Raw genomic sequence first — 8,042 nt, forward strand, 5'->3', positions numbered from 1 at the left:
CTGTTCCAGTCGTTTTTGGATAATCTTCAGTATACATACAAATTTTCCAAAGGGTAAGGGAAGGGGAAAAGGAGGGGCAGGAAAAGGGGAAGGGGGAAATTACTGAGCTAGCTGAGGCTGGTGTGTGGGGGAGGGATGAAGGATTGAGAAATGTTCATGAGGCCTTGAAAAGATTTTGTGATAATAGGCATAGAACAACGGTAATGAATTACATAAAACATAATGGATATGAATGTTCCTATAAAACACAAGGTTTAAGAATGAAACAACCTATATGAATGAATGTATAAAACACAGAGAATATGTACAAAACACAATGTATATGAATGATTATATACAAACCAATAAAACTTTAAAAAGATATTATCTTGGGAGAATGGTGCCAATTTCCTTTTAGTTCTTGCATCCATATTAGTCAAAGATTCTACTATTCAGATGCCTAAGTTCATTTCTCTCTGAATTTTAGAACATTTGGTCTCTTGAGTTCCCTGTAGCCACAGTCTGATGTTACACTTTTCTTCTTTTGCCATTATTACATAAGATTTCTCTGCTCATTTCCTGAGACCCTAAATAAAACTAGTTATCCTGGCTCTCTGCCTTCTGACCTCCGTTCAAGTTTTCCTTGTAGTTTGGGTTCCCTGGAAAATTCCACTGCAGCCTTGTGTTGGATGGATTGAAACTCTAACTGTATTAAGTCTCCAGAGATCAGTGTTTATAACCCTAACAGGGTTAGTTCCTGAATTCCTGTGCTTGTCTGATGATGGTGGACCCACTCCTTTGGGTAGAGGAGTCCCTCGGGAAGGCTAATTGATGGTGGCCAGTCATCTGTCAGGAGTCATTTCCATCGAGATACAAAATAGAAAATGATGCTTTTAATCAATATCTTTCCTAAAGGCTCAGCATTTCCTGGCTTCTTTCTGGGTTTGGCGAGTTGAAGCAGAAATAGCTTTTGTCTTGTTTTGTTTTTCCCTTTCAGTTGAAAACAATCTGAATCATTACTACAGCTTTTCTAAGGACCCTATCTCTTAAAGAGATCAGAGGTGTCCAATAACCAGGCTGTGAGTCATTCTCTTTGGTATTTTCTTGTCCTCTCCTTCTCTCCTCCTTTTTATCCTTCTTTCCATCTTATCTCTCACCCTACTCCTTTTGTTCTCCTACCCTCATCTCCTTCCTTCCCCCTACTCTCTTTCTTTCGGTATTTGTTCTTTGCAATTCAATAAATAATGATGGGGCAACCATGTGATTGGGCTAGGTAACTGAGTATGCCAGAGTATAATCATTTTAGCTCAAGGAACTCACAGTTGAAACTTCTATATTACGTTCCCCCTCGCCCCCATACAATTTGTACTGATGCTGAAAATCTAGATATTATTTAGGGTTAATAAAGATGTAGGGTAAGGACTGCCAAAGAACAAACAAATCTGTTCTGGAAGAAATGCAGGCAGAATGCGCCTTAGAAAAGAGCATGATGGGACTCTGTCGCACATGCTCTGGGCATGTTATCAGGAGGAGTCAGTCCCTGGAGGACATCACGTTTGGTAAAGGGTAAGGAACAGAGAGGAAGAGTCTCTTTGAGGTGGAGTGACACAGTGACTGCAGAAATGGGCCCAAGCACAGCCGTGCTAATGAGGCGGGCACAGGGCTGGGCAGTGTTTCCTTCTGTTTGTAGTGTCCCTCAGAGTCCGAGTTGACTTGATGGCACCTAACAACAACAACAACAACATTATTTTACAAAAGGACAACTATGCTTTGAAATGTATGGCTTAATTAGGCATTAATTCAATAAGAGGTTTTCTGCTAAATACCTAGTTAAACAGCTGCCCTGGAAGAATGAAGATTCAGACTGAAGAAGGAGATTTTGGATCATAAAGCAATTTTGGCAGCCTCTGGGAAGCATTTCGAATTACATAAAGGACATTGTTCCCCATGGGAAGGATTCTTTCACTCAAGAACTTTTAGTCTGAGATTTTGGAGGGCTTAGAAGTTTTATTTCCCCAGCTGCATCAATTGTTAACCGTATTATCAGCAGCAGTAGATAGAACTTGTTTACTGAATATCCTTCATTTGAATGTAAGTCCCATGAGATCAGGGCATTAGCTGCCTTGTTCACTGTAGAAGGCAAAACTGTTGAAGTTAATTCCAGCTCATGGCAACTATATGTTAGAATGTCTCCACAGGTTTCTCTGGGCTATATTCTCTAAGGAAGCAGATCCTCAGGGCTTTCCTCTGTAGAGTCACTGAATGGGTTTGAACCACCAACCTTTAGGTCGGTAATCAAACACAAATAGTGCACCACCAGGATCCCTGGTGCACACATGAACCTGTTGCCATCCGAGTCATAGCAGCCGTACGGGACAGAGCAGAACTGCCTTACAGGGTTTCCAAATCTATTATGTCTACGGGAGCAGAGCCTAGGTCAGTTTTCTCAAGAAGCTGTTGGTAGGTTCAAACCACTAACTCTTTGTGTTGCAGGCATTGTGCCATCTAGGGCTCCTTATTTCAGACATACTTAACTCACTTATTGTCGATTCCAACTCATTGTGACTTTCCCTTTGGTTTCCCAGTTTGTAAACTTATAAGGGAAGAGACTGCATGCACATCTTTATCCTGAAGAGAAGCTGGTGGATTCAAACCACCGACCTTTCAGTTAGCAATCCAATATACTTACTACACCAACAGTGTAAAATTACTTGAATGAATGAGTTAAGTAACAGTAGGATACAAACTGCTATAGTAGTACCAACGAGCAGGGGAAATTTTGTCAGATTGAAGAGTTCAAGAAGAACTTTGTGAAAACTTTTTTCAATTAAGCCTTAGTGGACCATTTGCCTGTATCTCAAGGTCAGCAGATGAAGAAAATTCCTTTGCTGAGAATCAGAAGAGAACCTAGCCAGTTAGAACAATAACATTTTGAAATAATGAACCCATGAACAATTAATTTTCTTGAATGCATTAATATGTATGCATTTCTGGAATGATTTTACTTGCTTTCTGAGCAATCTCAGAATTGTCAGGAAGATAGAGACAGCTTCAGACTAAGAAGAGGTTGCCAGAGGTCTGCCTGGTGGTCCTACTTTGTTACTTGGTGTTCCCCTGGAAGCATGAAGCACACAGCTGATGTCTCAACAGAGGAAAAGGATGTACATTTCTTAATGGCCGTGCTCGCTGAATCCAGGAAACCTCCTATTTGTTCTATAGGGTTATGCCTCCCAGAATGAGCAAACAACAGGAAGACAGATGACTCTGCAGTCTTCTTCAAGGGAAGACTTCCCAATCCAGGACGGCATGGACATGGGCACAACGCTGCCTTAGGGCAGAGTGCACATCCACCACGTGTCTGTTGGCAAGCCCGTGCAGCCAAGAAATCCATGATTGTCACGTCCAAGTGGGTGCAGCATGCTGAGTCGTGGCTGGTGTGGCTACCTGAGCAACCGTTCATCTCCTGCCGCACGTCACCACCTCCTCCAACCTAAACACTAAACAGCCATCATGGTATCTTCCCCTCCCCTCCCCCCCCCTTTTCATCTGCTAAATGTCAGTGTTTGGAGGGTACATGCATCACACTATCGGCAGCAAGTGGTGATTTCTGATTAGCAAGGCACCACAGGAGCAATGAGAAAGCCCAGGAAATGCTGGCAGTCCTGTTGCCCCTTGGAGACCAGTACTCTGTCTGTGTCCACAGGAACTTGTCTGGATATTATTCATGGGGCTGGACATAATTAATTCAGCCATTTGCTAGTATAGCAAATGGGTTTGTTTGGGGTTTTTTTTTGTTTTTGTTTTGTTTTAAAACAGTTTCTTTAGCCAATGATATTGGGCTCAAGCTGAGTAATAGGATGTGTCCATACTAGAGTAATATCCACTTATTAGATTCTGCAGGAACACACACATTAGACAAATCACATTTTGTGTGGCTTTGTAGCTGATGGAAGGGCTTGTTAAAAATTTCCACTCGAGCAAGCTCAAGCTAAGTATTTGTATTCCAAAGAGCTTGGACTTGTTTTGCTAAACGTATTTACTTGCAAAGTAGAAAAATCTCACAAGTTCAGTGAGTTCAAATGACTCTGCCTTACGTAAAATCTCTGTGGGGAAGTTAACCTTAGTGGAGGAAAAAAGCTGAAAGTCTACAGAGAGGGCAACCCAGGGGAAATGACTGACACATGCTCGCTTCCAACATCATGTCAATTGACTTTTTTTTTTTAATGACATGGAATTGACTTTAATTGCCTATGAGGTTACACTGGAAGCAAGAACAACCTCCCGAGCCATCAGGAGTGACGGCTGCCTCCTTGTTTCAGAAACTGGGGAAGGTTCCTTTAGTTCTCCTCCGAAATTTCTTATTAAATCAGCTGATGACTAAAATCTCACCCCTTCAGATTAATTTCTTGACTTCTGCCCAAGTAAAGACATCTTAGGAAGTGTTACACAGTGAGCTTTCTGGAATTGTACAGTGCCAGTCTACACAGCTGTATATAGTGGCCCCATTCATTACACTATCAGTACAAGTGATATGAAACCCTTTCTTGTGAATGGAGAGAAGGTTAAAAAAATTGAAAACTCTGGGACTGTGGAAAGAGGAAAGAGAACATAGACCAGGCAGAGAGAAAATATAGGTTGTTGTAAAAAACAGTGCAAGTAACATTAGGGGTGGAGGGTAGCAACTGACCGCCACTAAACTCCTTAAGAGTCCCCATTCACAACATCAACAGTACAAAACCAATTCCCCTGATGTCAGATACGCCTCACACTCTCTCACCTTCTTCTACCACTTCTAATACCAACCATCCCTCCCAGGGCTTGCACTGCTTTGCTAATGTGCTGCCAATGCAAAGGTACACAGTTTGAATCCACTAGCTGCTCCACAGGAGAAAGATGTGCAATTTCCTCCCGAGTGATTTTACTGCTTCTGAAAAGGCACCAGAGGGTCAGCTACTGTTCCAGCTCAACAGTAAAAAAGCAACAACCATCTTTTGCAATGATTATACAGAGCTCATAGACTATAATAATTGTGTTATATATATATGGTTTATTAGGAACTAAGAGATTACAATTCAAATTGGAAATGGCATCCAATTCTTCAGTCAGGCCAGTTTCTCAGGCATACTCACAGTCCCTCTGACATTCAGTCTTTTGGCTCTGGGCTATTGTTACACAGCTCGTTCAGTCCTGACAAATACAGCAGTCTCCTCCTCCCCACAATCCCATCCTGTCCACTACTAAACCTACACAAAACCCTTCAATTCTCACTGCTCTTCATTTTCAGCAAGCGAGGTGTGTCATCTGCGTAACACAGTTCACTGATGAACCTTCTTCCATCCTGATTCCACATCCTTCTTCATATATTGTAGCTTCTCTAAGATTTGCTTTGCACATAGATTGAAAAAGTGTGGAGAAAGGATACAACTCTGATGCACACTTTTTCCTGATTTTAAGCCATTCAGTGCTCCCGTGTTCTGTTTGAAAAATAACTTCTTGATCTATGTATAGTTTTCATATAAGCTCAATTACGTGCTCAGGGATTCCCATTCTTTGTCATGTTAGACATAATTTTTTACGATCCACACAGTCAAATGCTTTTGCATTTCAATAAAACACAGATAAATATCTTTCTGGTGTTCTCTGCTCTCAGTCAAGATCCATCTAACATGAGCAAAAACATCCTTTGTGACATGGCCTCTTCGGAATCCAGCTTGAATTTGTGGTAATTTGCTGCTGAAACACAATTATGTTTTAAAAACAAAGTTTTTAATATTTTTCAGCAAGATTTTACTTGTATGTGATATTAATGATACTGAATTTCCACAATCTGTTGAGTCACCTTTTTTTTGGGAATGGGAACAAATATAGATCTCTTCTAGTCAGTTGGCCAGTTGGCTCTGTCTTCCAAATTTCTTGGCATAGACTAATGAGCATGTCCAAGGTTGCATCTGTTTGTTGAAACTTGTCAATTGATAGGTCATCAATTCTTGGAGATCTTTTTTTTTCTTTTTTTTTGCTAATGCCTTCAGTGCAGTGGGAACTTCTTCCTTGACTCCCATTGGCTCTTTCTTATATGCTACTTCCTGAAATGGTTCAGTGCAGTGACTCTCCATTTTCTCTATCAATCAGATGGATTGCACCCTTGCTCGACAGGATTTCTTTAAAGTGTCGACAAGCTGATAACGACTTATAGTCATGCTATGAACAATCAATCTGAAACCTGTTCTATCCTCCTCGACCCATTTGAGACCACCATTGCAAATACTGTATCAATCTATCTCACTGAGGGTCTTCCTCTCTTTCCCTGATCTTCCACTTTTCCAAGCATGATGCCCTTTTCCAAGGAATAGCCTCTCCTTGCAGAGGTTGTATGTTGATTGTGTGAGCCTGCTGTCACATCTACCACTGTCTGGTAATAATACTCCTGATAGGTGAGCTGTGCAAATGAAAACATACAGCCCATTCCTGCCCACCCACCACAGCTTTACATTTCATAAAGGAAACTTATGAGCTGAGAGAATACTTCCTCAGTCTATTTAAGATTAAGGCCACTTGAGCCTTCCATGATCAGGCCAGAACCCAGGATGCTCCAGGCCACTTCATTTTCCCTATCCCCATAAGCTACTTCCCGTGACTTTTTTACAGAGTCCTCATAGCAACCACACAAGGTTTTAGACTTTTTATCCACAGACTGTCCTGTCACTGACCTCTAAAAATGCTTTTGTTACTGACATTTAGATGGACAGTCATAGGACACTTTTTTAATTAAAGTGTTTGCTTGGATGATTTTGTGTAGACCCAACTACAGGCATACAGGCTTAACTTAAACCACAAACCAAGGAAAAGACTTGGAAATTTGACCTTGTTTTATAAGAAGATCCATATTTTTCAGCTGAATAATGGGAAGCAATTTTTAAAAGGCATTGCAAGGAAAGAAACTAATGAGATATCTTTTTCCTCACAGAGACTGTGGCATGCTCCCCAAGTGGTCCGCAGTGGCTACCACATCTGTCACACTACAGTGACTGCCCAAAATGCCTTGGAGATAAGGAGACAATTATGAGACCTGAGAAGAGATGAAAGAAAACCCAATCACAGCCAAATAGCACTGCCATCTATTAACAAATTATTACAGGCTGAAAGCAGCTTTAATGAGATTTTAACAAAAGAAATCTAGTCGAGCTCCTCTGGGGCAAAGAGATTTTATTATGATGTAAATGATTAAGCAGGTAAGAGGCCCTCCCTTAGAGCTCTAATAAAGAGGGAATGTGTGAGCCCAGAGTTCCTGCTCCCCGGGGAGCCTGCACTTCCACTAGGATGAAAAGGTTTTGGAGAAAAGGACCCACAAAATGATGTCCAGAAGTTTTAGTTCCATATCTGGCCTGGTTGGCTGAGTCAAATGAGTCTTTAGGAAAACAGTTTTAGACTTAAGTGTTATGATTTCAATGGTGGACTGCATAATCCTTTCCATCAGCTGGCCCCAACCATGACATTCTCAAGAAGGCCCATGTTAGACAGCAGACTGACAGCACTAATTAGGAGGAACAATAAGACCTTCCTGCCCATGATCCTGTAAAGCTACTTGGGTTTCAAACAAGAAGGTATAGGAGTCTAATGTTTTTGGCTGAAGAGAAAATAAGTGCTGTATAGTGGGTGAGAGGGAGGGAAGGTCATATAAAGTGTAAGGAAGACACTGTGGATATTGCTCGGATATGCTAGACCGTGTCCATGGACTGGATGCTGCTTTTCACTTCTCCCACCACTATCATGAGGGAGTTCTCTTGGGCTTAGTCAGTAAGGAGTGGCACAGCCAATCCCAAGGCAGGAAGTACAAAGCCAATAGCTGCTCCACAGGAGAAAGATGAGTAAGATTGAGACTCCTGTGACATTTACCACCTCTGAAAACTCACTGGAGGGCCAGCTGTGATTCTATTCCAACTTTAAAGCCTTTTGAGTCCTTCATGTATCCACTAAAGGATAATTTATAAGCAAGCAATAACATCAGAGAAGTATAACCAATTACATATTGATAACAATGTATATCTATTGTTATTGTTATGTGC

This window comes from Elephantulus edwardii, unplaced genomic scaffold (genome assembly GCF_000299155.1).
Source record: "Elephantulus edwardii isolate Elephantulus edwardi_28Jun2011 unplaced genomic scaffold, EleEdw1.0 scaffold00063, whole genome shotgun sequence".
Lineage (NCBI taxonomy): Eukaryota > Metazoa > Chordata > Mammalia > Macroscelidea > Macroscelididae > Elephantulus > Elephantulus edwardii.